Source organism: Coffea arabica, chromosome 11e (assembly GCF_036785885.1).
Source record: "Coffea arabica cultivar ET-39 chromosome 11e, Coffea Arabica ET-39 HiFi, whole genome shotgun sequence".
Taxonomy (NCBI): domain Eukaryota; kingdom Viridiplantae; phylum Streptophyta; class Magnoliopsida; order Gentianales; family Rubiaceae; genus Coffea; species Coffea arabica.
This window is the reverse complement of record NC_092331.1, coordinates 32256418-32282943: the sequence shown is the minus strand read 5'-3', so window position 1 is coordinate 32282943 and position 26526 is coordinate 32256418. Positions and strand designations below refer to the sequence as shown.

General features: G+C 39.7%; 21 non-coding genes across 21 annotated transcripts; all 21 read right to left on the bottom strand.

The window, feature by feature from the left end:
* Positions 1 to 656: 656 nt before the first annotated feature.
* Positions 657 to 775, bottom strand: LOC140030044 (5S ribosomal RNA). The gene has a single exon (XR_011833958.1). It is a non-coding gene; the product is annotated as a 5S ribosomal RNA (ribosomal RNA).
* Positions 776 to 1910: 1135 nt separating this feature from the next.
* Positions 1911 to 2029, bottom strand: LOC140030547 (5S ribosomal RNA). Its single transcript, XR_011834462.1, has one exon. It is a non-coding gene; the product is annotated as a 5S ribosomal RNA (ribosomal RNA).
* A 1134-nt stretch (positions 2030 to 3163) lies between these two features.
* LOC140030546 (5S ribosomal RNA) lies at positions 3164 to 3282 on the bottom strand. The gene has a single exon (XR_011834461.1). It is a non-coding gene; the product is annotated as a 5S ribosomal RNA (ribosomal RNA).
* A 1135-nt stretch (positions 3283 to 4417) lies between these two features.
* LOC140030545 (5S ribosomal RNA) lies at positions 4418 to 4536 on the bottom strand. The gene has a single exon (XR_011834460.1). It is a non-coding gene; the product is annotated as a 5S ribosomal RNA (ribosomal RNA).
* A 1135-nt stretch (positions 4537 to 5671) lies between these two features.
* On the bottom strand, positions 5672 to 5790 carry LOC140030544 (5S ribosomal RNA). The gene has a single exon (XR_011834459.1). It is a non-coding gene; the product is annotated as a 5S ribosomal RNA (ribosomal RNA).
* A 1133-nt stretch (positions 5791 to 6923) lies between these two features.
* LOC140030543 (5S ribosomal RNA) lies at positions 6924 to 7042 on the bottom strand. Its single transcript, XR_011834458.1, has one exon. It is a non-coding gene; the product is annotated as a 5S ribosomal RNA (ribosomal RNA).
* A 1135-nt stretch (positions 7043 to 8177) lies between these two features.
* Positions 8178 to 8296, bottom strand: LOC140030609 (5S ribosomal RNA). Its single transcript, XR_011834524.1, has one exon. It is a non-coding gene; the product is annotated as a 5S ribosomal RNA (ribosomal RNA).
* Positions 8297 to 9431: 1135 nt separating this feature from the next.
* Positions 9432 to 9550, bottom strand: LOC140030043 (5S ribosomal RNA). The gene has a single exon (XR_011833957.1). It is a non-coding gene; the product is annotated as a 5S ribosomal RNA (ribosomal RNA).
* Positions 9551 to 10685: 1135 nt separating this feature from the next.
* LOC140030542 (5S ribosomal RNA) lies at positions 10686 to 10804 on the bottom strand. The gene has a single exon (XR_011834457.1). It is a non-coding gene; the product is annotated as a 5S ribosomal RNA (ribosomal RNA).
* A 1134-nt stretch (positions 10805 to 11938) lies between these two features.
* Positions 11939 to 12057, bottom strand: LOC140030541 (5S ribosomal RNA). Its single transcript, XR_011834456.1, has one exon. It is a non-coding gene; the product is annotated as a 5S ribosomal RNA (ribosomal RNA).
* Positions 12058 to 13192: 1135 nt separating this feature from the next.
* On the bottom strand, positions 13193 to 13311 carry LOC140030540 (5S ribosomal RNA). The gene has a single exon (XR_011834455.1). It is a non-coding gene; the product is annotated as a 5S ribosomal RNA (ribosomal RNA).
* Positions 13312 to 14446: 1135 nt separating this feature from the next.
* LOC140030539 (5S ribosomal RNA) lies at positions 14447 to 14565 on the bottom strand. The gene has a single exon (XR_011834454.1). It is a non-coding gene; the product is annotated as a 5S ribosomal RNA (ribosomal RNA).
* A 1133-nt stretch (positions 14566 to 15698) lies between these two features.
* Positions 15699 to 15817, bottom strand: LOC140030538 (5S ribosomal RNA). The gene has a single exon (XR_011834453.1). It is a non-coding gene; the product is annotated as a 5S ribosomal RNA (ribosomal RNA).
* A 1135-nt stretch (positions 15818 to 16952) lies between these two features.
* Positions 16953 to 17071, bottom strand: LOC140030608 (5S ribosomal RNA). Its single transcript, XR_011834523.1, has one exon. It is a non-coding gene; the product is annotated as a 5S ribosomal RNA (ribosomal RNA).
* Positions 17072 to 18208: 1137 nt separating this feature from the next.
* Positions 18209 to 18327, bottom strand: LOC140031115 (5S ribosomal RNA). Its single transcript, XR_011835036.1, has one exon. It is a non-coding gene; the product is annotated as a 5S ribosomal RNA (ribosomal RNA).
* A 1134-nt stretch (positions 18328 to 19461) lies between these two features.
* LOC140031043 (5S ribosomal RNA) lies at positions 19462 to 19580 on the bottom strand. The gene has a single exon (XR_011834964.1). It is a non-coding gene; the product is annotated as a 5S ribosomal RNA (ribosomal RNA).
* A 1135-nt stretch (positions 19581 to 20715) lies between these two features.
* LOC140031042 (5S ribosomal RNA) lies at positions 20716 to 20834 on the bottom strand. The gene has a single exon (XR_011834963.1). It is a non-coding gene; the product is annotated as a 5S ribosomal RNA (ribosomal RNA).
* Positions 20835 to 21969: 1135 nt separating this feature from the next.
* LOC140030042 (5S ribosomal RNA) lies at positions 21970 to 22088 on the bottom strand. The gene has a single exon (XR_011833956.1). It is a non-coding gene; the product is annotated as a 5S ribosomal RNA (ribosomal RNA).
* Positions 22089 to 23223: 1135 nt separating this feature from the next.
* LOC140022363 (5S ribosomal RNA) lies at positions 23224 to 23342 on the bottom strand. Its single transcript, XR_011826344.1, has one exon. It is a non-coding gene; the product is annotated as a 5S ribosomal RNA (ribosomal RNA).
* A 1135-nt stretch (positions 23343 to 24477) lies between these two features.
* LOC140032114 (5S ribosomal RNA) lies at positions 24478 to 24596 on the bottom strand. The gene has a single exon (XR_011836039.1). It is a non-coding gene; the product is annotated as a 5S ribosomal RNA (ribosomal RNA).
* Positions 24597 to 25731: 1135 nt separating this feature from the next.
* LOC140031041 (5S ribosomal RNA) lies at positions 25732 to 25850 on the bottom strand. Its single transcript, XR_011834962.1, has one exon. It is a non-coding gene; the product is annotated as a 5S ribosomal RNA (ribosomal RNA).
* Between the last annotated feature and the right edge of the window lie 676 nt (positions 25851 to 26526).

The following is a 26526-nucleotide window of genomic DNA, read 5'->3' as shown; positions in this document are numbered from 1 at the left end:
AAAATTTAAATAAATGATTCCAAATCAAATCTAAAATAAATTAAACACCGTAAAAGTGTTTTATCCCAAGCAAAATATAAAATAAATTAAAACAATATAAAAGTGAAAAATAATATAATATATTATTTGTCCAAGTATAATAATTTCAACTTCACACAAATTAAATAAATTCGTTTAGGATTAAGTAATTAATGCCTTTGAAAAAAAGAATAACTTAGTTTAGTTAGATAAAATTATTTTTATGTTTATTAAATTATTTTTAACTCGTAAACGGGTCATATCGGGTCATATCAGGTCACCACGGGTTGACCCGAAATCGACCGGTTATCTTTTCGGGTTCATCGGGTCCAACCCGATTCTGACCCGAATTCCCGAAACCTCAACCCAAACCCATTAATTTCGTGTTAGGCTCGTGTCGTGTTTTCAGGTCGTGTCGAAAATTGCCACCCCTAGTTGCGGTGATACATTTGCGCCGACAAATTTGAGCGACGATCCGGGCTTTGATCGAGCCGTACCGTTCCTGATTTGTCTCGCGCCTTCAGACCCGCCTTCATGCTTCGACAAGAAGCAAAATATAAAGCAATCGTTCCGACGGAGCTAAATTACTACAGGATAAAGAACGAATAGGAAATTTGGATTTCGAAACAAAAAAGAGAGGGGTGCAACACGAGGACTTCCCAGGGGGTCACCCATCCTAGTACTACTCTCGCCCAAGCACGCTTAACTTCGGAGTTCTGATGGGATCCGGTGCATTAGTGCTGGTATGGTCGCACCAGCCATGTTCCTTTCGCTTTATTCTTTTAAACTACCCCGTCCTGCGAAGCAGTGTGGCTTTTCTTGACCGAAATTCATTTTAAGCGTCAATTCAAGCATTTTCCTCTTATCCTTTTATTTATTTACTTTATTTTTCTCTTTGTTATTGATTTGCACCCTGTTTTTTTCCCTCATCCCGCAACTCTAAATTATCATGAAATCAATCCTTCACGCTTGCAGTCAGGGGTGGCAATTCGGGTCCAAATCAGGTTGGCGGGTCGGGTTCGGGTCAACAGACCCGCCAGAAAATCTGTTGACCCGAACCCCGACCCGCCAACCCGTGACGGGTCAGGTATGCTGACCCGAACCCGAAGATTTCAGGTTTACGGGGCGGCGGGTCGACCCGAAATGGCCCGAAACTTAATTTTAATTTATTAATTTATCACTGTAATTTCTAATAAAATCAATTTCTCACAAAACTAATTACATAATCAAGTAATAAAAATTTAAATAAATGATTCCAAATCAAATCTAAAATAAATTAAACACCGTAAAAGTGTTTTATCCCAAGCAAAATATAAAATAAATTAAAACAATATAAAAGTGAAAAATAATATAATATATTATTTGTCCAAGTATAATAATTTCAACTTCACACAAATTAAATAAATTCGTTTAGGATTAAGTAATTAATGCCTTTGAAAAAAAGAATAACTTAGTTTAGTTAGATAAAATTATTTTTATGTTTATTAAATTATTTTTAACTCGTAAACGGGTCATATCGGGTCATATCAGGTCACCACGGGTTGACCCGAAATCGACCGGTTTTCTTTTCGGGTTCATCGGGTCCAACCCGATTCTGACCCGAATTCCCGAAACCTCAACCCAAACCCATTAATTTCGTGTTATGCTCGTGTCGTGTTTTCAGGTCGTGTCGAAAATTGCCACCCCTAGTTGCGGTGATACATTTGCGCCGACAAATTTGAGCGACGATTCGGGCTTTGGTCGAGCCGTACCGTTCCTGATTTGTCTCGCGCCTTCAGACCCGCCTTCATGCTTCGACAAGAAGCAAAATATAAAGCAATCGTTCCGACGGAGCTAAATTACTACAGGATAAAGAACGAATAGGAAATTTGGATTTCGAAACAAAAAAGAGAGGGGTGCAACACGAGGACTTCCCAGGGGGTCACCCATCCTAGTACCACTCTCGCCCAAGCACGCTTAACTTCGGAGTTCTGATGGGATCCGGTGCATTAGTGCTGGTATGGTCGCACCCGCCATGTTCCTTTCGCTTTATTCTTTTAAACTACCCCGTCCTGCGAAGCAGTGTGGCTTTTCTAGACCGAAATTCATTTTAAGCGTCAATTCAAGCATTTTCCTCTTATCCTTTTATTTATTTACTTTATTTTTTTTTTGTTATTGATTTGCACCCTGTTTTTTTCCCTCATCCCGCAACTCTAAATTATCATGAAATCAATCCTTCACGCTTGCAGTCAGGGGTGGCAATTCGGGTCCAAATCAGGTTGGCGGGTCGGGTTCGTGTCAACAGACCCGCCAGAAAATCTGTTGACCCGAACCCCGACCCGCCAACCCGTGACGGGTCAGGTATGCTGACCCGAACCCGAAGATTTCAGGTTTACGGGGCGGCGGGTAGACCCGAAATGACCCGAAACTTAATTTTAATTTATTAATTTATCACTGTAATTTCTAATAAAATCAATTTCTCACAAAACTAATTACATAATCAAGTAATAAAAATTTAAATAAATGATTCCAAATCAAATCTAAAATAAATTAAACACCGTAAAAGTGTTTTATCCCAAGCAAAATATAAAATAAATTAAAACAATATAAAAGTGAAAAATAATATAATATATTATTTGTCCAAGTATAATAATTTCAACTTCACACAAATTAAATAAATTCGTTTAGGATTAAGTAATTAATGCCTTTGAAAAAAAGAATAACTTAGTTTAGTTAGATAAAATTATTTTTATGTTTATTAAATTATTTTTAACTCGTAAACGGGTCATATCGGGTCATATCAGGTCACCACGGGTTGACCCGAAATCGACCGGTTTTCTTTTCGGGTTCATCGGGTCCAACCCGATTCTGACCCGAATTCCCGAAACCTCAACCCAAACCCATTAATTTCGTGTTATGCTCGTGTCGTGTTTTCAGGTCGTGTCGAAAATTGCCACCCCTAGTTGCGGTGATACATTTGCGCCGACAAATTTGAGCGACGATCCGGGCTTTGGTCGAGCCGTACCGTTCCTGATTTGTCTCGCGCCTTCAGACCCGCCTTCATGCTTCGACAAGAAGCAAAATATAAAGCAATCGTTCCGACGGAGCTAAATTACTACAGGATAAAGAACGAATAGGAAATTTGGATTTCGAAACAAAAAAGAGAGGGGTGCAACACGAGGACTTCCCAGGGGGTCACCCATCCTAGTACCACTCTCGCCCAAGCACGCTTAACTTCGGAGTTCTGATGGGATCCGGTGCATTAGTGCTGGTATGGTCGCACCCGCCATGTTCCTTTCGCTTTATTCTTTTAAACTACCCCGTCCTGCGAAGCAGTGTGGATTTTCTAGACCGAAATTCATTTTAAGCGTCAATTCAAGCATTTTCCTCTTATCCTTTTATTTATTTACTTTATTTTTCTTTTTGTTATTGATTTGCACCCTGTTTTTTTCCCTCATCCCGCAACTCTAAATTATCATGAAATCAATCCTTCACGCTTGCAGTCAGGGGTGGCAATTCGGGTCCAAATCAGGTTGGCGGGTCGGGTTCGGGTCAACAGACCCGCCAGAAAATCTGTTGACCCGAACCCCGACCCGCCAACCCGTGACGGGTCAGGTATGCTGACCCGAACCCGAAGATTTCAGGTTTACGGGGCGGCGGGTCGACCCGAAATGACCCGAAACTTAATTTTAATTTATTAATTTATCACTGTAATTTCTAATAAAATCAATTTCCCACAAAACTAATTACATAATCAAGTAATAAAAATTTAAATAAATGATTCCAAATCAAATCTAAAATAAATTAAACACCGTAAAAGTGTTTTATCCCAAGCAAAATATAAAATAAAATAAAACAATATAAAAGTGAAAAATAATATAATATATTATTTGTCCAAGTATAATAATTTCAAGTTCACACAAATTAAATAAATTCGTTTAGGATTAAGTAATTAATGCCTTTGAAAAAAAGAATAACTTAGTTTAGTTAGATAAAATTATTTTTATGTTTATTAAATTATTTTTAACTCGTAAACGGGTCATATCGGGTCATATCAGGTCACCACGGGTTGACCCGAAATCGACCGGTTTTCTTTTCGGGTTCATCGGGTCCAACCCGATTCTGACCCGAATTCCCGAAACCTCAACCCAAACCCATTAATTTCGTGTTATGCTCGTGTCGTGTTTTCAGGTCGTGTCGAAAATTGCCACCCCTAGTTGCGGTGATACATTTGCGCCGACAAATTTGAGCGACGATCCGGGCTTTGGTCGAGCCGTACCGTTCCTGATTTGTCTCGCGCCTTCAGACCCGCCTTCATGCTTCGACAAGAAGCAAAATATAAAGCAATCGTTCCGACGGAGATAAATTACTACAGGATAAAGAACGAATAGGAAATTTGGATTTCGAAACAAAAAAGAGAGGGGTGCAACACGAGGACTTCCCAGGGGGTCACCCATCCTAGTACCACTCTCGCCCAAGCACGCTTAACTTCGGAGTTCTGATGGGATCCGGTGCATTAGTGCTGGTATGGTCGCACCCGCCATGTTCCTTTCGCTTTATTCTTTTAAACTACCCCGTCCTGCGAAGCAGTGTGGCTTTTCTAGACCGAAATTCATTTTAAGCGTCAATTCAAGCATTTTCCTCTTATCCTTTTATTTATTTACTTTATTTTTCTTTTTGTTATTGATTTGCACCCTGTTTTTTTCCCTCATCCCGCAACTCTAAATTATCATGAAATCAATCCTTCACGCTTGCAGTCAGGGGTGGCAATTCGGGTCCAAATCAGGTTGGCGGGTCGGGTTCGGGTCAACAGACCCGCCAGAAAATCTGTTGACCCGAACCCCGACCCGCCAACCCGTGACGGGTCAGGTATGCTGACCCGAACCCGAAGATTTCAGGTTTACGGGGCGGCGGGTCGACCCGAAATGACCCGAAACTTAATTTTAATTTATTAATTTATCACTGTAATTTCTAATAAAATCAATTTCTCACAAAACTAATTACATAATCAAGTAATAAAAATTTAAATAAATGATTCCAAATCAAATCTAAAATAAATTAAACACCGTAAAAGTGTTTTATCCCAAGCAAAATATAAAATAAATTAAAACAATATAAAAGTGAAAAATAATATAATATATTATTTGTCCAAGTATAATAATTTCAACTTCACACAAATTAAATAAATTCGTTTAGGATTAAGTAATTAATGCCTTTGAAAAAAAGAATAACTTAGTTTAGTTAGATAAAATTATTTTTATGTTTATTAAATTATTTTTAACTCGTAAACGGGTCATATCGGGTCATATCAGGTCACCACGGGTTGACCCGAAATCGACCGGTTTTCTTTTCGGGTTCATCGGGTCCAACCGGATTCTGACCCGAATTCCCGAAACCTCAACCCAAACCCATTAATTTCGTGTTAGGCTCGTATCGTGTTTTCAGGTCGTGTCGAAAATTGCCACCCCTAGTTGCGGTGATACATTTCCGCCGACAAATTTGAGCGACGATCCGGGCTTTGATCGAGCCGTACCGTTCCTGATTTGTCTCGCGCCTTCAGACCCGCCTTCATGCTTCGACAAGAAGCAAAATATAAAGCAATCGTTCCGACGGAGCTAAATTACTACAGGATAAAGAACGAATAGGAAATTTGGATTTCGAAACAAAAAAGAGAGGGGTGCAACACGAGGACTTCCCAGGGGGTCACCCATCCTAGTACCACTCTCGCCCAAGCACGCTTAACTTCGGAGTTCTGATGGGATCCGGTGCATTAGTGCTGGTATGGTCGCACCCGCCATGTTCCTTTCGCTTTATTCTTTTAAACTACCCCGTCCTGCGAAGCAGTGTGGCTTTTCTAGACCGAAATTCATTTTAAGCGTCAATTCAAGCATTTTCCTCTTATCCTTTTATTTATTTACTTTATTTTTTTTTGTTATTGATTTGCACCCTGTTTTTTTCCCTCATCCCGCAACTCTAAATTATCATGAAATCAATCCTTCACGCTTGCAGTCAGGGGTGGCAATTCGGGTCCAAATCAGGTTGGCGGGTCGGGTTCGGGTCAACAGACCCGCCAGAAAATCTGTTGACCCGAACCCCGACCCGCCAACCCGTGACGGGTCAGGTATGCTGACCCGAACCCGAAGATTTCAGGTTTACGGGGCGGCGGGTCGACCCGAAATGACCCGAAACTTAATTTTAATTTATTAATTTATCACTGTAATTTCTAATAAAATCAATTTCTCACAAAACTAATTACATAATCAAGTAATAAAAATTTAAATAAATGATTCCAAATCAAATCTAAAATAAATTAAACACCGTAAAAGTGTTTTATCCCAAGCAAAATATAAAATAAAATAAAACAATATAAAAGTGAAAAATAATATAATATATTATTTGTCCAAGTATAATAATTTCAACTTCACACAAATTAAATAAATTCGTTTAGGATTAAGTAATTAATGCCTTTGAAAAAAAGAATAACTTAGTTTAGTTAGATAAAATTATTTTTATGTTTATTAAATTATTTTTAACTCGTAAACGGGTCATATCGGGTCATATCAGGTCACCACGGGTTGACCCGAAATCGACCGGTTTTCTTTTCGGGTTCATCGGGTCCAACCGGATTCTGACCCGAATTCCCGAAACCTCAACCCAAACCCATTAATTTCGTGTTAGGCTCGTGTCGTGTTTTCAGGTCGTGTCGAAAATTGCCACCCCTAGTTGCGGTGATACATTTGCGCCGACAAATTTGAGCGACGATCCGGGCTTTGATCGAGCCGTACCGTTCCTGATTTGTCTCGCGCCTTCAGACCCGCCTTCATGCTTCGACAAGAAGCAAAATATAAAGCAATCGTTCCGACGGAGCTAAATTACTACAGGATAAAGAACGAATAGGAAATTTGGATTTCGAAACAAAAAAGAGAGGGGTGCAACACGAGGACTTCCCAGGGGGTCACCCATCCTAGTACCACTCTCGCCCAAGCACGCTTAACTTCGGAGTTCTGATGGGATCCGGTGCATTAGTGCTGGTATGGTCGCACCCGCCATGTTCCTTTCGCTTTATTCTTTTAAACTACCCCGTCCTGCGAAGCAGTGTGGCTTTTCTAGACCGAAATTCATTTTAAGCGTCAATTCAAGCATTTTCCTCTTATCCTTTTATTTATTTACTTTATTTTTCTTTTTGTTATTGATTTGCACCCTGTTTTTTTCCCTCATCCCGCAACTCTAAATTATCATGAAATCAATCCTTCACGCTTGCAGTCAGGGGTGGCAATTCGGGTCCAAATCAGGTTGGCGGGTCGGGTTCGGGTCAACAGACCCGCCAGAAAATCTGTTGACCCGAACCCCGACCCGCCAACCCGTGACGGGTCAGGTATGCTGACCCGAACCCGAAGATTTCAGGTTTACGGGGCGGCGGGTCGACCCGAAATGACCCGAAACTTAATTTTAATTTATTAATTTATCACTGTAATTTCTAATAAAATCAATTTCTCACAAAACTAATTACATAATCAAGTAATAAAAATTTAAATAAATGATTCCAAATCAAATCTAAAATAAATTAAACACCGTAAAAGTGTTTTATCCCAAGCAAAATATAAAATAAATTAAAACAATATAAAAGTGAAAAATAATATAATATATTATTTGTCCAAGTATAATAATTTCAACTTCACACAAATTAAATAAATTCGTTTAGGATTAAGTAATTAATGCCTTTGAAAAAAAGAATAACTTAGTTTAGTTAGATAAAATTATTTTTATGTTTATTAAATTATTTTTAACTCGTAAACGGGTCATATCGGGTCATATCAGGTCACCACGGGTTGACCCGAAATCGACCGGTTATCTTTTCGGGTTCATCGGGTCCAACCCGATTCTGACCCGAATTCCCGAAACCTCAACCCAAACCCATTAATTTCGTGTTAGGCTCGTGTCGTGTTTTCAGGTCGTGTCGAAAATTGCCACCCCTAGTTGCGGTGATACATTTGCGCCGACAAATTTGAGCGACGATCCGGGCTTTGGTCGAGCCGTACCGTTCCTGATTTGTCTCGCGCCTTCAGACCCGCCTTCATGCTTCGACAAGAAGCAAAATATAAAGCAATCGTTCCGACGGAGCTAAATTACTACAGGATAAAGAACGAATAGGAAATTTGGATTTCGAAACAAAAAAGAGAGGGGTGCAACACGAGGACTTCCAAGGGGGTCACCCATCCTAGTACTACTCTCGCCCAAGCACGCTTAACTTCGGAGTTCTGATGGGATCCGGTGCATTAGTGCTGGTATGGTCGCACCCGCCATGTTCCTTTCGCTTTATTCTTTTAAACTACCCCGTCCTGCGAAGCAGTGTGGCTTTTCTAGACCGAAATTCATTTTAAGCGTCAATTCAAGCATTTTCCACTTATCCTTTTATTTATTTACTTTATTTTTTTTTTTGTTATTGATTTGCACCCTGTTTTTTTCCCTCATCCCGCAACTCTAAATTATCATGAAATCAATACTTCACGCTTGCAGTTAGGGGTGGCAATTCGGGTCCAAATCAGGTTGGCGGGTCGGGTTCGGGTCAACAGACCCGCCAGAAAATCTGTTGACCCGAACCCCGACCCGCCAACCCGTGACGGGTCAGGTATGCTGACCCGAACCCGAAGATTTCAGGTTTACGGGGCGGCGGGTCGACCCGAAATGACCTGAAACTTAATTTTAATTTATTAATTTATCACTGTAATTTCTAATAAAATCAATTTCCCACAAAACTAATTACATAATCAAGTAATAAAAATTTAAATAAATGATTCCAAATCAAATCTAAAATAAATTAAACACCGTAAAAGTGTTTTATCCCAAGCAAAATATAAAATAAATTAAAACAATATAAAAGTGAAAAATAATATAATATATTATTTGTCCAAGTATAATAATTTCAACTTCATGCAAATTAAATAAATTCGTTTAGGATTAAGTAATTAATGCCTTTGAAAAAAAGAATAACTTAGTTTAGTTAGATAAAATTATTTTTATGTTTATTAAATTATTTTTAACTCGTAAACGGGTCATATCGGGTCATATCAGGTCACCACGGGTTGACCCGAAATCGACCGGTTATCTTTTCGGGTTCATCGGGTCCAACCCGATTCTGACCCGAATTCCCGAAACCTCAACCCAAACCCATTAATTTCGTGTTAGGCTCGTGTCGTGTTTTCAGGTCGTGTCGAAAATTGCCACCCCTAGTTGCGGTGATACATTTGCGCCGACAAATTTGAGCGACGATCCGGGCTTTGATCGAGCCGTACCGTTCCTGATTTGTCTCGCGCCTTCAGACCCGCCTTCATGCTTCGACAAGAAGCAAAATATAAAGCAATCGTTCCGACGGAGCTAAATTACTACAGGATAAAGAACGAATAGGAAATTTGGATTTCGAAACAAAAAAGAGAGGGGTGCAACACGAGGACTTCCCAGGGGGTCACCCATCCTAGTACTACTCTCGCCCAAGCACGCTTAACTTCGGAGTTCTGATGGGATCCGGTGCATTAGTGCTGGTATGGTCGCACCAGCCATGTTCCTTTCGCTTTATTCTTTTAAACTACCCCGTCCTGCGAAGCAGTGTGGCTTTTCTTGACCGAAATTCATTTTAAGCGTCAATTCAAGCATTTTCCTCTTATCCTTTTATTTATTTACTTTATTTTTCTCTTTGTTATTGATTTGCACCCTGTTTTTTTCCCTCATCCCGCAACTCTAAATTATCATGAAATCAATCCTTCACGCTTGCAGTCAGGGGTGGCAATTCGGGTCCAAATCAGGTTGGCGGGTCGGGTTCGGGTCAACAGACCCGCCAGAAAATCTGTTGACCCGAACCCCGACCCGCCAACCCGTGACGGGTCAGGTATGCTGACCCGAACCCGAAGATTTCAGGTTTACGGGGCGGCGGGTCGACCCGAAATGGCCCGAAACTTAATTTTAATTTATTAATTTATCACTGTAATTTCTAATAAAATCAATTTCTCACAAAACTAATTACATAATCAAGTAATAAAAATTTAAATAAATGATTCCAAATCAAATCTAAAATAAATTAAACACCGTAAAAGTGTTTTATCCCAAGCAAAATATAAAATAAATTAAAACAATATAAAAGTGAAAAATAATATAATATATTATTTGTCCAAGTATAATAATTTCAACTTCACACAAATTAAATAAATTCGTTTAGGATTAAGTAATTAATGCCTTTGAAAAAAAGAATAACTTAGTTTAGTTAGATAAAATTATTTTTATGTTTATTAAATTATTTTTAACTCGTAAACGGGTCATATCGGGTCATATCAGGTCACCACGGGTTGACCCGAAATCGACCGGTTTTCTTTTCGGGTTCATCGGGTCCAACCCGATTCTGACCCGAATTCCCGAAACCTCAACCCAAACCCATTAATTTCGTGTTATGCTCGTGTCGTGTTTTCAGGTCGTGTCGAAAATTGCCACCCCTAGTTGCGGTGATACATTTGCGCCGACAAATTTGAGCGACGATTCGGGCTTTGGTCGAGCCGTACCGTTCCTGATTTGTCTCGCGCCTTCAGACCCGCCTTCATGCTTCGACAAGAAGCAAAATATAAAGCAATCGTTCCGACGGAGCTAAATTACTACAGGATAAAGAACGAATAGGAAATTTGGATTTCGAAACAAAAAAGAGAGGGGTGCAACACGAGGACTTCCCAGGGGGTCACCCATCCTAGTACCACTCTCGCCCAAGCACGCTTAACTTCGGAGTTCTGATGGGATCCGGTGCATTAGTGCTGGTATGGTCGCACCCGCCATGTTCCTTTCGCTTTATTCTTTTAAACTACCCCGTCCTGCGAAGCAGTGTGGCTTTTCTAGACCGAAATTCATTTTAAGCGTCAATTCAAGCATTTTCCTCTTATCCTTTTATTTATTTACTTTATTTTTTTTTTGTTATTGATTTGCACCCTGTTTTTTTCCCTCATCCCGCAACTCTAAATTATCATGAAATCAATCCTTCACGCTTGCAGTCAGGGGTGGCAATTCGGGTCCAAATCAGGTTGGCGGGTCGGGTTCGTGTCAACAGACCCGCCAGAAAATCTGTTGACCCGAACCCCGACCCGCCAACCCGTGACGGGTCAGGTATGCTGACCCGAACCCGAAGATTTCAGGTTTACGGGGCGGCGGGTAGACCCGAAATGACCCGAAACTTAATTTTAATTTATTAATTTATCACTGTAATTTCTAATAAAATCAATTTCTCACAAAACTAATTACATAATCAAGTAATAAAAATTTAAATAAATGATTCCAAATCAAATCTAAAATAAATTAAACACCGTAAAAGTGTTTTATCCCAAGCAAAATATAAAATAAATTAAAACAATATAAAAGTGAAAAATAATATAATATATTATTTGTCCAAGTATAATAATTTCAACTTCACACAAATTAAATAAATTCGTTTAGGATTAAGTAATTAATGCCTTTGAAAAAAAGAATAACTTAGTTTAGTTAGATAAAATTATTTTTATGTTTATTAAATTATTTTTAACTCGTAAACGGGTCATATCGGGTCATATCAGGTCACCACGGGTTGACCCGAAATCGACCGGTTTTCTTTTCGGGTTCATCGGGTCCAACCCGATTCTGACCCGAATTCCCGAAACCTCAACCCAAACCCATTAATTTCGTGTTATGCTCGTGTCGTGTTTTCAGGTCGTGTCGAAAATTGCCACCCCTAGTTGCGGTGATACATTTGCGCCGACAAATTTGAGCGACGATCCGGGCTTTGGTCGAGCCGTACCGTTCCTGATTTGTCTCGCGCCTTCAGACCCGCCTTCATGCTTCGACAAGAAGCAAAATATAAAGCAATCGTTCCGACGGAGCTAAATTACTACAGGATAAAGAACGAATAGGAAATTTGGATTTCGAAACAAAAAAGAGAGGGGTGCAACACGAGGACTTCCCAGGGGGTCACCCATCCTAGTACCACTCTCGCCCAAGCACGCTTAACTTCGGAGTTCTGATGGGATCCGGTGCATTAGTGCTGGTATGGTCGCACCCGCCATGTTCCTTTCGCTTTATTCTTTTAAACTACCCCGTCCTGCGAAGCAGTGTGGATTTTCTAGACCGAAATTCATTTTAAGCGTCAATTCAAGCATTTTCCTCTTATCCTTTTATTTATTTACTTTATTTTTCTTTTTGTTATTGATTTGCACCCTGTTTTTTTCCCTCATCCCGCAACTCTAAATTATCATGAAATCAATCCTTCACGCTTGCAGTCAGGGGTGGCAATTCGGGTCCAAATCAGGTTGGCGGGTCGGGTTCGGGTCAACAGACCCGCCAGAAAATCTGTTGACCCGAACCCCGACCCGCCAACCCGTGACGGGTCAGGTATGCTGACCCGAACCCGAAGATTTCAGGTTTACGGGGCGGCGGGTCGACCCGAAATGACCCGAAACTTAATTTTAATTTATTAATTTATCACTGTAATTTCTAATAAAATCAATTTCCCACAAAACTAATTACATAATCAAGTAATAAAAATTTAAATAAATGATTCCAAATCAAATCTAAAATAAATTAAACACCGTAAAAGTGTTTTATCCCAAGCAAAATATAAAATAAAATAAAACAATATAAAAGTGAAAAATAATATAATATATTATTTGTCCAAGTATAATAATTTCAAGTTCACACAAATTAAATAAATTCGTTTAGGATTAAGTAATTAATGCCTTTGAAAAAAAGAATAACTTAGTTTAGTTAGATAAAATTATTTTTATGTTTATTAAATTATTTTTAACTCGTAAACGGGTCATATCGGGTCATATCAGGTCACCACGGGTTGACCCGAAATCGACCGGTTTTCTTTTCGGGTTCATCGGGTCCAACCCGATTCTGACCCGAATTCCCGAAACCTCAACCCAAACCCATTAATTTCGTGTTATGCTCGTGTCGTGTTTTCAGGTCGTGTCGAAAATTGCCACCCCTAGTTGCGGTGATACATTTGCGCCGACAAATTTGAGCGACGATCCGGGCTTTGGTCGAGCCGTACCGTTCCTGATTTGTCTCGCGCCTTCAGACCCGCCTTCATGCTTCGACAAGAAGCAAAATATAAAGCAATCGTTCCGACGGAGATAAATTACTACAGGATAAAGAACGAATAGGAAATTTGGATTTCGAAACAAAAAAGAGAGGGGTGCAACACGAGGACTTCCCAGGGGGTCACCCATCCTAGTACCACTCTCGCCCAAGCACGCTTAACTTCGGAGTTCTGATGGGATCCGGTGCATTAGTGCTGGTATGGTCGCACCCGCCATGTTCCTTTCGCTTTATTCTTTTAAACTACCCCGTCCTGCGAAGCAGTGTGGCTTTTCTAGACCGAAATTCATTTTAAGCGTCAATTCAAGCATTTTCCTCTTATCCTTTTATTTATTTACTTTATTTTTCTTTTTGTTATTGATTTGCACCCTGTTTTTTTCCCTCATCCCGCAACTCTAAATTATCATGAAATCAATCCTTCACGCTTGCAGTCAGGGGTGGCAATTCGGGTCCAAATCAGGTTGGCGGGTCGGGTTCGGGTCAACAGACCCGCCAGAAAATCTGTTGACCCGAACCCCGACCCGCCAACCCGTGACGGGTCAGGTATGCTGACCCGAACCCGAAGATTTCAGGTTTACGGGGCGGCGGGTCGACCCGAAATGACCCGAAACTTAATTTTAATTTATTAATTTATCACTGTAATTTCTAATAAAATCAATTTCTCACAAAACTAATTACATAATCAAGTAATAAAAATTTAAATAAATGATTCCAAATCAAATCTAAAATAAATTAAACACCGTAAAAGTGTTTTATCCCAAGCAAAATATAAAATAAATTAAAACAATATAAAAGTGAAAAATAATATAATATATTATTTGTCCAAGTATAATAATTTCAACTTCACACAAATTAAATAAATTCGTTTAGGATTAAGTAATTAATGCCTTTGAAAAAAAGAATAACTTAGTTTAGTTAGATAAAATTATTTTTATGTTTATTAAATTATTTTTAACTCGTAAACGGGTCATATCGGGTCATATCAGGTCACCACGGGTTGACCCGAAATCGACCGGTTTTCTTTTCGGGTTCATCGGGTCCAACCGGATTCTGACCCGAATTCCCGAAACCTCAACCCAAACCCATTAATTTCGTGTTAGGCTCGTATCGTGTTTTCAGGTCGTGTCGAAAATTGCCACCCCTAGTTGCGGTGATACATTTCCGCCGACAAATTTGAGCGACGATCCGGGCTTTGATCGAGCCGTACCGTTCCTGATTTGTCTCGCGCCTTCAGACCCGCCTTCATGCTTCGACAAGAAGCAAAATATAAAGCAATCGTTCCGACGGAGCTAAATTACTACAGGATAAAGAACGAATAGGAAATTTGGATTTCGAAACAAAAAAGAGAGGGGTGCAACACGAGGACTTCCCAGGGGGTCACCCATCCTAGTACCACTCTCGCCCAAGCACGCTTAACTTCGGAGTTCTGATGGGATCCGGTGCATTAGTGCTGGTATGGTCGCACCCGCCATGTTCCTTTCGCTTTATTCTTTTAAACTACCCCGTCCTGCGAAGCAGTGTGGCTTTTCTAGACCGAAATTCATTTTAAGCGTCAATTCAAGCATTTTCCTCTTATCCTTTTATTTATTTACTTTATTTTTTTTTGTTATTGATTTGCACCCTGTTTTTTTCCCTCATCCCGCAACTCTAAATTATCATGAAATCAATCCTTCACGCTTGCAGTCAGGGGTGGCAATTCGGGTCCAAATCAGGTTGGCGGGTCGGGTTCGGGTCAACAGACCCGCCAGAAAATCTGTTGACCCGAACCCCGACCCGCCAACCCGTGACGGGTCAGGTATGCTGACCCGAACCCGAAGATTTCAGGTTTACGGGGCGGCGGGTCGACCCGAAATGACCCGAAACTTAATTTTAATTTATTAATTTATCACTGTAATTTCTAATAAAATCAATTTCTCACAAAACTAATTACATAATCAAGTAATAAAAATTTAAATAAATGATTCCAAATCAAATCTAAAATAAATTAAACACCGTAAAAGTGTTTTATCCCAAGCAAAATATAAAATAAAATAAAACAATATAAAAGTGAAAAATAATATAATATATTATTTGTCCAAGTATAATAATTTCAACTTCACACAAATTAAATAAATTCGTTTAGGATTAAGTAATTAATGCCTTTGAAAAAAAGAATAACTTAGTTTAGTTAGATAAAATTATTTTTATGTTTATTAAATTATTTTTAACTCGTAAACGGGTCATATCGGGTCATATCAGGTCACCACGGGTTGACCCGAAATCGACCGGTTTTCTTTTCGGGTTCATCGGGTCCAACCGGATTCTGACCCGAATTCCCGAAACCTCAACCCAAACCCATTAATTTCGTGTTAGGCTCGTGTCGTGTTTTCAGGTCGTGTCGAAAATTGCCACCCCTAGTTGCGGTGATACATTTGCGCCGACAAATTTGAGCGACGATCCGGGCTTTGATCGAGCCGTACCGTTCCTGATTTGTCTCGCGCCTTCAGACCCGCCTTCATGCTTCGACAAGAAGCAAAATATAAAGCAATCGTTCCGACGGAGCTAAATTACTACAGGATAAAGAACGAATAGGAAATTTGGATTTCGAAACAAAAAAGAGAGGGGTGCAACACGAGGACTTCCCAGGGGGTCACCCATCCTAGTACCACTCTCGCCCAAGCACGCTTAACTTCGGAGTTCTGATGGGATCCGGTGCATTAGTGCTGGTATGGTCGCACCCGCCATGTTCCTTTCGCTTTATTCTTTTAAACTACCCCGTCCTGCGAAGCAGTGTGGCTTTTCTAGACCGAAATTCATTTTAAGCGTCAATTCAAGCATTTTCCTCTTATCCTTTTATTTATTTACTTTATTTTTCTTTTTGTTATTGATTTGCACCCTGTTTTTTTCCCTCATCCCGCAACTCTAAATTATCATGAAATCAATCCTTCACGCTTGCAGTCAGGGGTGGCAATTCGGGTCCAAATCAGGTTGGCGGGTCGGGTTCGGGTCAACAGACCCGCCAGAAAATCTGTTGACCCGAACCCCGACCCGCCAACCCGTGACGGGTCAGGTATGCTGACCCGAACCCGAAGATTTCAGGTTTACGGGGCGGCGGGTCGACCCGAAATGACCCGAAACTTAATTTTAATTTATTAATTTATCACTGTAATTTCTAATAAAATCAATTTCTCACAAAACTAATTACATAATCAAGTAATAAAAATTTAAATAAATGATTCCAAATCAAATCTAAAATAAATTAAACACCGTAAAAGTGTTTTATCCCAAGCAAAATATAAAATAAATTAAAACAATATAAAAGTGAAAAATAATATAATATATTATTTGTCCAAGTATAATAATTTCAACTTCACACAAATTAAATAAATTCGTTTAGGATTAAGTAATTAATGCCTTTGAAAAAAAGAATAACTTAGTTTAGTTAGATAAAATTATTTTTATGTTTATTAAATTATTTTTAACTCGTAAACGGGTCATATCGGGTCATATCAGGTCACCACGGGTTGACCCGAAATCGACCGGTTATCTTTTCGGGTTCATCGGGTCCAACCCGATTCTGACCCGAATTCCCGAAACCTCAACCCAAACCCATTAATTTCGTGTTAGGCTCGTGTCGTGTTTTCAGGTCGTGTCGAAAATTGCCACCCCTAGTTGCGGTGATACATTTGCGCCGACAAATTTGAGCGACGATCCGGGCTTTGGTCGAGCCGTACCGTTCCTGATTTGTCTCGCGCCTTCAGACCCGCCTTCATGCTTCGACAAGAAGCAAAATATAAAGCAATCGTTCCGACGGAGCTAAATTACTACAGGATAAAGAACGAATAGGAAATTTGGATTTCGAAACAAAAAAGAGAGGGGTGCAACACGAGGACTTCCAAGGGGGTCACCCATCCTAGTACTACTCTCGCCCAAGCACGCTTAACTTCGGAGTTCTGATGGGATCCGGTGCATTAGTGCTGGTATGGTCGCACCCGCCATGTTCCTTTCGCTTTATTCTTTTAAACTACCCCGTCCTGCGAAGCAGTGTGGCTTTTCTAGACCGAAATTCATTTTAAGCGTCAATTCAAGCATTTTCCACTTATCCTTTTATTTATTTACTTTATTTTTTTTTTTGTTATTGATTTGCACCCTGTTTTTTTCCCTCATCCCGCAACTCTAAATTATCATGAAATCAATACTTCACGCTTGCAGTTAGGGGTGGCAATTCGGGTCCAAATCAGGTTGGCGGGTCGGGTTCGGGTCAACAGACCCGCCAGAAAATCTGTTGACCCGAACCCCGACCCGCCAACCCGTGACGGGTCAGGTATGCTGACCCGAACCCGAAGATTTCAGGTTTACGGGGCGGCGGGTCGACCCGAAATGACCTGAAACTTAATTTTAATTTATTAATTTATCACTGTAATTTCTAATAAAATCAATTTCCCACAAAACTAATTACATAATCAAGTAATAAAAATTTAAATAAATGATTCCAAATCAAATCTAAAATAAATTAAACACCGTAAAAGTGTTTTATCCCAAGCAAAATATAAAATAAATTAAAACAATATAAAAGTGAAAAATAATATAATATATTATTTGTCCAAGTATAATAATTTCAACTTCATGCAAATTAAATAAATTCGTTTAGGATTAAGTAATTAATGCCTTTGAAAAAAAGAATAACTTAGTTTAGTTAGATAAAATTATTTTTATGTTTATTAAATTATTTTTAACTCGTAAACGGGTCATATCGGGTCATATCAGGTCACCACGGGTTGACCCGAAATCGACCGGTTTTCTTTTCGGGTTCATCGGGTCCAACCCGATTCTGACCCGAATTCCCGAAACCTCAACCCAAACCCATTAATTTCGTGTTAGGCTCGTGTCGTGTTTTCAGGTCGTGTCGAAAATTGCCACCCCTAGTTGCGGTGATACATTTGCGCCGACAAATTTGAGCGACGATCCGGGCTTTGGTCGAGCCGTACCGTTCCTGATTTGTCTCGCGCCTTCAGACCCGCCTTCATGCTTCGACAAGAAGCAAAATATAAAGCAATCGTTCCGACGGAGCTAAATTACTACAGGATAAAGAACGAATAGAAAATTTGGATTTCGAAACAAAAAAAAGAGAGGGGTGCAACACGAGGACTTCCAAGGGGGTCACCCATCCTAGTACCACTCTCGCCCAAGCACGCTTAACTTCGGAGTTCTGATGGGATCCGGTGCATTAGTGCTGGTATGGTCGCACCCGCCATGTTCCTTTCGCTTTATTCTTTTAAACTACCCCGTCCTGCGAAGCAGTGTGGCTTTTCTAGACCGAAATTCATTTTAAGCGTCAATTCAAGCATTTTCCTCTTATCCTTTTATTTATTTACTTTATTTTTTTTTTGTTATTGATTTGCACCCTGTTTTTTTCCCTCATCCCGCAACTCTAAATTATCATGAAATCAATCCTTCACGCTTGCAGTCAGGGGTGGCAATTCGGGTCCAAATCAGGTTGGCGGGTCGGGTTCGGGTCAACAGACCCGCCAGAAAATCTGTTGACCCGAACCCCGACCCGCCAACCCGTGACGGGTCAGGTATGCTGACCCGAACCCGAAGATTTCAGGTTTACGGGGCGGCGGGTCGACCCGAAATGACCCGAAACTTAATTTTAATTTATTAATTTATCACTGTAATTTCTAATAAAATCAATTTCTCACAAAACTAATTACATAATCAAGTAATAAAAATTTAAATAAATGATTCCAAATCAAATCTAAAATAAATTAAACACCGTAAAAGTGTTTTATCCCAAGCAAAATATAAAATAAATTAAAACAATATAAAAGTGAAAAATAATATAATATATTATTTGTCCAAGTATAATAATTTCAACTTCACACAAATTAAATAAATTCGTTTAGGATTAAGTAATTAATGCCTTTGAAAAAAAGAATAACTTAGTTTAGTTAGATAAAATTATTTTTATGTTTATTAAATTATTTTTAACTCGTAAACGGGTCATATCGGGTCATATCAGGTCACCACGGGTTGACCCGAAATCGACCGGTTTTCTTTTCGGGTTCATCGGGTCCAACCCGATTCTGACCCGAATTCCCGAAACCTCAACCCAAACCCATTAATTTCGTGTTATGCTCGTGTCGTGTTTTCAGGTCGTGTCGAAAATTGCCACCCCTAGTTGCGGTGATACATTTGCGCCGACAAATTTGAGCGACGATCCGGGCTTTGGTCGAGCCGTACCGTTCCTGATTTGTCTCGCGCCTTCAGACCCGCCTTCATGCTTCGACAAGAAGCAAAATATAAAGCAATCGTTCCGACGGAGCTAAATTACTACAGGATAAAGAACGAATAGGAAATTTGGATTTCGAAACAAAAAAGAGAGGGGTGCAACACGAGGACTTCCCAGGGGGTCACCCATCCTAGTACCACTCTCGCCCAAGCACGCTTAACTTCGGAGTTCTGATGGGATCCGGTGCATTAGTGCTGGTATGGTCGCACCAGCCATGTTCCTTTCGCTTTATTCTTTTAAACTACCCCGTCCTGCGAAGCAGTGTGGCTTTTCTTGACCGAAATTCATTTTAAGCGTCAATTCAAGCATTTTCCTCTTATCCTTTTATTTATTTACTTTATTTTTCTCTTTGTTATTGATTTGCACCCTGTTTTTTTCCCTCATCCCGCAACTCTAAATTATCATGAAATCAATCCTTCACGCTTGCAGTCAGGGGTGGCAATTCGGGTCCAAATCAGGTTGGCGGGTCGGGTTCGGGTCAACAGACCCGCCAGAAAATCTGTTGACCCGAACCCCGACCCGCCAACCCGTGACGGGTCAGGTATGCTGACCCGAACCCGAAGATTTCAGGTTTACGGGGCGGCGGGTCGACCCGAAATGACCCGAAACTTAATTTTAATTTATTAATTTATCACTGTAATTTCTAATAAAATCAATTTCTCACAAAACTAATTACATAATCAAGTAATAAAAATTTAAATAAATGATTCCAAATCAAATCTAAAATAAATTAAACACCGTAAAAGTGTTTTATCCCAAGCAAAATATAAAATAAATTAAAACAATATAAAAGTGAAAAATAATATAATATATTATTTGTCCAAGTATAATAATTTCAACTTCACACAAATTAAATAAATTCGTTTAGGATTAAGTAATTAATGCCTTTGAAAAAAAGAATAACTTAGTTTAGTTAGATAAAATTATTTTTATGTTTATTAAATTATTTTTAACTCGTAAACGGGTCATATCGGGTCATATCAGGTCACCACGGGTTGACCCGAAATCGACCGGTTTTCTTTTCGGGTTCATCGGGTCCAACCCGATTCTGACCCGAATTCCCGAAACCTCAACCCAAACCCATTAATTTCGTGTTATGCTCGTGTCGTGTTTTCAGGTCGTGTCGAAAATTGCCACCCCTAGTTGCGGTGATACATTTGCGCCGACAAATTTGAGCGACGATCCGGGCTTTGGTCGAGCCGTACCGTTCCTGATTTGTCTCGCGCCTTCAGACCCGCCTTCATGCTTCGACAAGAAGCAAAATATAAAGCAATCGTTCCGACGGAGCTAAATTATTACAGGATAAAGAACGAATAGGAAATTTGGATTTCGAAACAAAAAAGAGAGGGGTGCAACACGAGGACTTCCCAGGGGGTCACCCATCCTAGTACCACTCTCGCCCAAGCACGCTTAACTTCGGAGTTCTGATGGGATCCGGTGCATTAGTGCTGGTATGGTCGCACCAGCCATGTTCCTTTCGCTTTATTCTTTTAAACTACCCCGTCCTGCGAAGCAGTGTGGCTTTTCTTGACCGAAATTCATTTTAAGCGTCAATTCAAACATTTTCCTCTTATCCTTTTATTTATTTACTTTATTTTTCTCTTTGTTATTGATTTGCACCCTGTTTTTTTCCCTCATCCCGCAACTCTAAATTATCATGAAATCAATCCTTCACGCTTGCAGTCAGGGGTGGCAATTCGGGTCCAAATCAGGTTGGCGGGTCGGGTTCGGGTCAACAGACCCGCCAGAAAATCTGTTGACCCGAACCCCGACCCGCCAACCCGTGACGGGTCAGGTATGCTGACCCGAACCCGAAGATTTCAGGTTTACGGGGCGGCGGGTCGACCCGAAATGACCCGAAACTTAATTTTAATTTATTAATTTATCACTGTAATTTCTAATAAAATCAATTTCTCACAAAACTAATTACATAATCAAGTAATAAAAATTTAAATAAATGATTCCAAATCAAATCTAAAATAAATTAAACACCGTAAAAGTGTTTTATCCCAAGCAAAATATAAAATAAATTAAAACAATATAAAAGTGAAAAATAATATAATATATTATTTGTCCAAGTATAATAATTTCAACTTCACACAAATTAAATAAATTCGTTTAGGATTAAGTAATTAATGCCTTTGAAAAAAAGAATAACTTAGTTTAGTTAGATAAAATTATTTTTATGTTTATTAAATTATTTTTAACTCGTAAACGGGTCATATCGGGTCATATCAGGTCACCACGGGTTGACCCGAAATCGACCGGTTATCTTTTCGGGTTCATCGGGTCCAACCCGATTCTGACCCGAATTCCCGAAACCTCAACCCAAACCCATTAATTTCGTGTTAGGCTCGTGTCGTGTTTTCAGGTCGTGTCGAAAATTGCCACCCCTAGTTGCGGTGATACATTTGCGCCGACAAATTTGAGCGACGATCCGGGCTTTGATCGAGCCGTACCGTTCCTGATTTGTCTCGCGCCTTCAGACCCGCCTTCATGCTTCGACAAGAAGCAAAATATAAAGCAATCGTTCCGACGGAGCTAAATTACTACAGGATAAAGAACGAATAGGAAATTTGGATTTCGAAACAAAAAAGAGAGGGGTGCAACACGAGGACTTCCCAGGGGGTCACCCATCCTAGTACTACTCTCGCCCAAGCACGCTTAACTTCGGAGTTCTGATGGGATCCGGTGCATTAGTGCTGGTATGGTCGCACCAGCCATGTTCCTTTCGCTTTATTCTTTTAAACTACCCCGTCCTGCGAAGCAGTGTGGCTTTTCTTGACCGAAATTCATTTTAAGCGTCAATTCAAGCATTTTCCTCTTATCCTTTTATTTATTTACTTTATTTTTCTCTTTGTTATTGATTTGCACCCTGTTTTTTTCCCTCATCCCGCAACTCTAAATTATCATGAAATCAATCCTTCACGCTTGCAGTCAGGGGTGGCAATTCGGGTCCAAATCAGGTTGGCGGGTCGGGTTCGGGTCAACAGACCCGCCAGAAAATCTGTTGACCCGAACCCCGACCCGCCAACCCGTGACGGGTCAGGTATGCTGACCCGAACCCGAAGATTTCAGGTTTACGGGGCGGCGGGTCGACCCGAAATGACCCGAAACTTAATTTTAATTTATTAATTTATCACTGTAATTTCTAATAAAATCAATTTCTCACAAAACTAATTACATAATCAAGTAATAAAAATTTAAATAAATGATTCCAAATCAAATCTAAAATAAATTAAACACCGTAAAAGTGTTTTATCCCAAGCAAAATATAAAATAAATTAAAACAATATAAAAGTGAAAAATAATATAATATATTATTTGTCCAAGTATAATAATTTCAACTTCACACAAATTAAATAAATTCGTTTAGGATTAAGTAATTAATGCCTTTGAAAAAAAGAATAACTTAGTTTAGTTAGATAAAATTATTTTTATGTTTATTAAATTATTTTTAACTCGTAAACGGGTCATATCGGGTCATATCAGATCACCACGGGTTGACCCGAAATCGACCGGTTTTCTTTTCGGGTTCATCGGGTCCAACCCGATTCTGACCCGAATTCCCGAAACATCAACCCAAACCCATTAATTTCGTGTTAGGCTCGTGTCGTGTTTTCAGGTCGTGTCGAAAATTGCCACCCCTACTTGCGGTGATACATTTGCGCCGACAAATTTGAGCGACGATCCGGGCTTTGGTCGAGCCGTACCGTTCCTGATTTGTCTCGCGCCTTCAGACCCGCCTTCATGCTTCGACAAGAAGCAAAATATAAAGCAATCGTTCCGACGGAGCTAAATTACTACAGGATAAAGAACGAATAGGAAATTTGGATTTCGAAACAAAAAAGAGAGGGGTGCAACACGAGGACTTCCCAGGGGGTCACCCATCCTAGTACTACTCTCGCCCAAGCACGCTTAACTTCGGAGTTCTGATGGGATCCGGTGCATTAGTGCTGGTATGGTCGCACCCGCCATGTTCCTTTCGCTTTATTCTTTTAAACTACCCCGTCCTGCGAAGCAGTGTGGCTTTTCTAGACCGAAATTCATTTTAAGCGTCAATTCAAGCATTTCCCACTTATCCTTTTATTTATTTACTTTATTTTTTTTTTTGTTATTGATTTGCACCCTGTTTTTTTCCCTCATCCCGCAACTCTAAATTATCATGAAATCAATACTTCACGCTTGCAGTTAGGGGTGGCAATTCGGGTCCAAATCAGGTTGGCGGGTCGGGTTCGGGTCAACAGACCCTCCAGAAAATCTGTTGACCCGAACCCCGACCCGCCAACCCGTGACGGGTCAGGTATGCTGACCCGAACCCGAAGATTTCAGGTTTACGGGGCGGCGGGTCGACCCGAAATGACCCGAAACTTAATTTTAATTTATTAATTTATCACTGTAATTTCTAATAAAATCAATTTCTCACAAAACTAATTACATAATCAAGTAATAAAAATTTAAATAAATGATTCCAAATCAAATCTAAAATAAATTAAACACCGTAAAAGTGTTTTATCCCAAGCAAAATATAAAATAAATTAAAACAATATAAAAGTGAAAAATAATATAATATATTATTTGTCCAAGTATAATAATTTCAACTTCACACAAATTAAATAAATTCGTTTAGGATTAAGTAATTAATGCCTTTGAAAAAAAGAATAACTTAGTTTAGTTAGATAAAATTATTTTTATGTTTATTAAATTATTTTTAACTCGTAAACGGGTCATATCGGGTCATATCAGGTCACCACGGGTTGACCCGAAATCGACCGGTTTTCTTTTCGGGTTCATCGGGTCCAACCCGATTCTGACCCGAATTCCCGAAACATCAACCCAAACCCATTAATTTCGTGTTAGGCTCGTGTCGTGTTTTCAGGTCGTGTCGAAAATTGCCACCCCTACTTGCGGTGATACATTTGCGCCGACAAATTTGAGCGACGATCCGGGCTTTGGTCGAGCCGTACCGTTCCTGATTTGTCTCGCGCCTTCAGACCCGCCTTCATGCTTCGACAAGAAGCAAAATATAAAGCAATCGTTCCGACGGAGCTAAATTACTACAGGATAAAGAACGAATAGGAAATTTGGATTTTGAAACAAAAAAGAGAGGGGTGCAACACGAGGACTTCCCAGGGGGTCACCCATCCTAGTACTACTCTCGCCCAAGCACGCTTAACTTCGGAGTTCTGATGGGATCCGGTGCATTAGTGCTGGTATGGTCGCACCCGCCATGTTCCTTTCGCTTTATTCTTTTAAACTACCCCGTCCTGCGAAGCAGTGTGGCTTTTCTAGACCGAAATTCATTTTAAGCGTCAATTCAAGCATTTTCCACTTATCCTTTTATTTATTTACTTTATTTTTTTTTTTGTTATTGATTTGCACCCTGTTTTTTTCCCTCATCCCGCAACTCTAAATTATCATGAAATCAATACTTCACGCTTGCAGTTAGGGGTGGCAATTCGGGTCCAAATCAGGTTGGCGGGTCGGGTTCGGGTCAACAGACCCTCCAGAAAATCTGTTGACCCGAACCCCGACCCGCCAACCCGTGACGGGTCAGGTATGCTGACCCGAACCCGAAGATTTCAGGTTTACGGGGCGGCGGGTCGACCCGAAATGACCCGAAACTTAATTTTAATTTATTAATTTATCACTGTAATTTCTAATAAAATCAATTTCTCACAAAACTAATTACATAATCAAGTAATAAAAATTTAAATAAATGATTCCAAATCAAATCTAAAATAAATTAAACACCGTAAAAGTGTTTTATCCCAAGCAAAATATAAAATAAATTAAAACAATATAAAAGTGAAAAATAATATAATATATTATTTGTCCAAGTATAATAATTTCAACTTCACACAAATTAAATAAATTCGTTTAGGATTAAGTAATTAATGCCTTTGAAAAAAAGAATAACTTAGTTTAGTTAGATAAAATTATTTTTATGTTTATTAAATTATTTTTAACTCGTAAACGGGTCATATCGGGTCATATCAGGTCACCACGGGTTGACCCGAAATCGACCGGTTTTCTTTTCGGGTTCATCGGGTCCAACCCGATTCTGACCCGAATTCCCGAAACCTCAACCCAAACCCATTAATTTCGTGTTATGCTCGTGTCGTGTTTTCAGGTCGTGTCGAAAATTGCCACCCCTAGTTGCGGTGATACATTTGCGCCGACAAATTTGAGCGACGATCCGGGCTTTGGTCGAGCCGTACCGTTCCTGATTTGTCTCGCGCCTTCAGACCCGCCTTCATGCTTCGACAAGAAGCAAAATATAAAGCAATCGTTCCGACGGAGCTAAATTACTACAGGATAAAGAACGAATAGGAAATTTGGATTTCGAAACAAAAAAGAGAGGGGTGCAACACGAGGACTTCCCAGGGGGTCACCCATCCTAGTACCACTCTCGCCCAAGCACGCTTAACTTCGGAGTTCTGATGGGATCCGGTGCATTAGTGCTGGTATGGTCGCACCAGCCATGTTCCTTTCGCTTTATTCTTTTAAACTACCCCGTCCTGCGAAGCAGTGTGGCTTTTCTTGACCGAAATTCATTTTAAGCGTCAATTCAAGCATTTTCCTCTTATCCTTTTATTTATTTACTTTATTTTTCTCTTTGTTATTGATTTGCACCCTGTTTTTTTCCCTCATCCCGCAACTCTAAATTATCATGAAATCAATCCTTCACGCTTGCAGTCAGGGGTGGCAATTCGGGTCCAAATCAGGTTGGCGGGTCGGGTTCGGGTCAACAGACCCGCCAGAAAATCTGTTGACCCGAACCCCGACCCGCCAACCCGTGACGGGTCAGGTATGCTGACCCGAACCCGAAGATTTCAGGTTTACGGGGCGGCGGGTCGACCCGAAATGACCCGAAACTTAATTTTAATTTATTAATTTATCACTGTAATTTCTAATAAAATCAATTTCTCACAAAACTAATTACATAATCAAGTAATAAAAATTTAAATAAATGATTCCAAATCAAATCTAAAATAAATTAAACACCGTAAAAGTGTTTTATCCCAAGCAAAATATAAAATAAATTAAAACAATATAAAAGTGAAAAATAATATAATATATTATTTGTCCAAGTATAATAATTTCAACTTCACACAAATTAAATAAATTCGTTTAGGATTAAGTAATTAATGCCT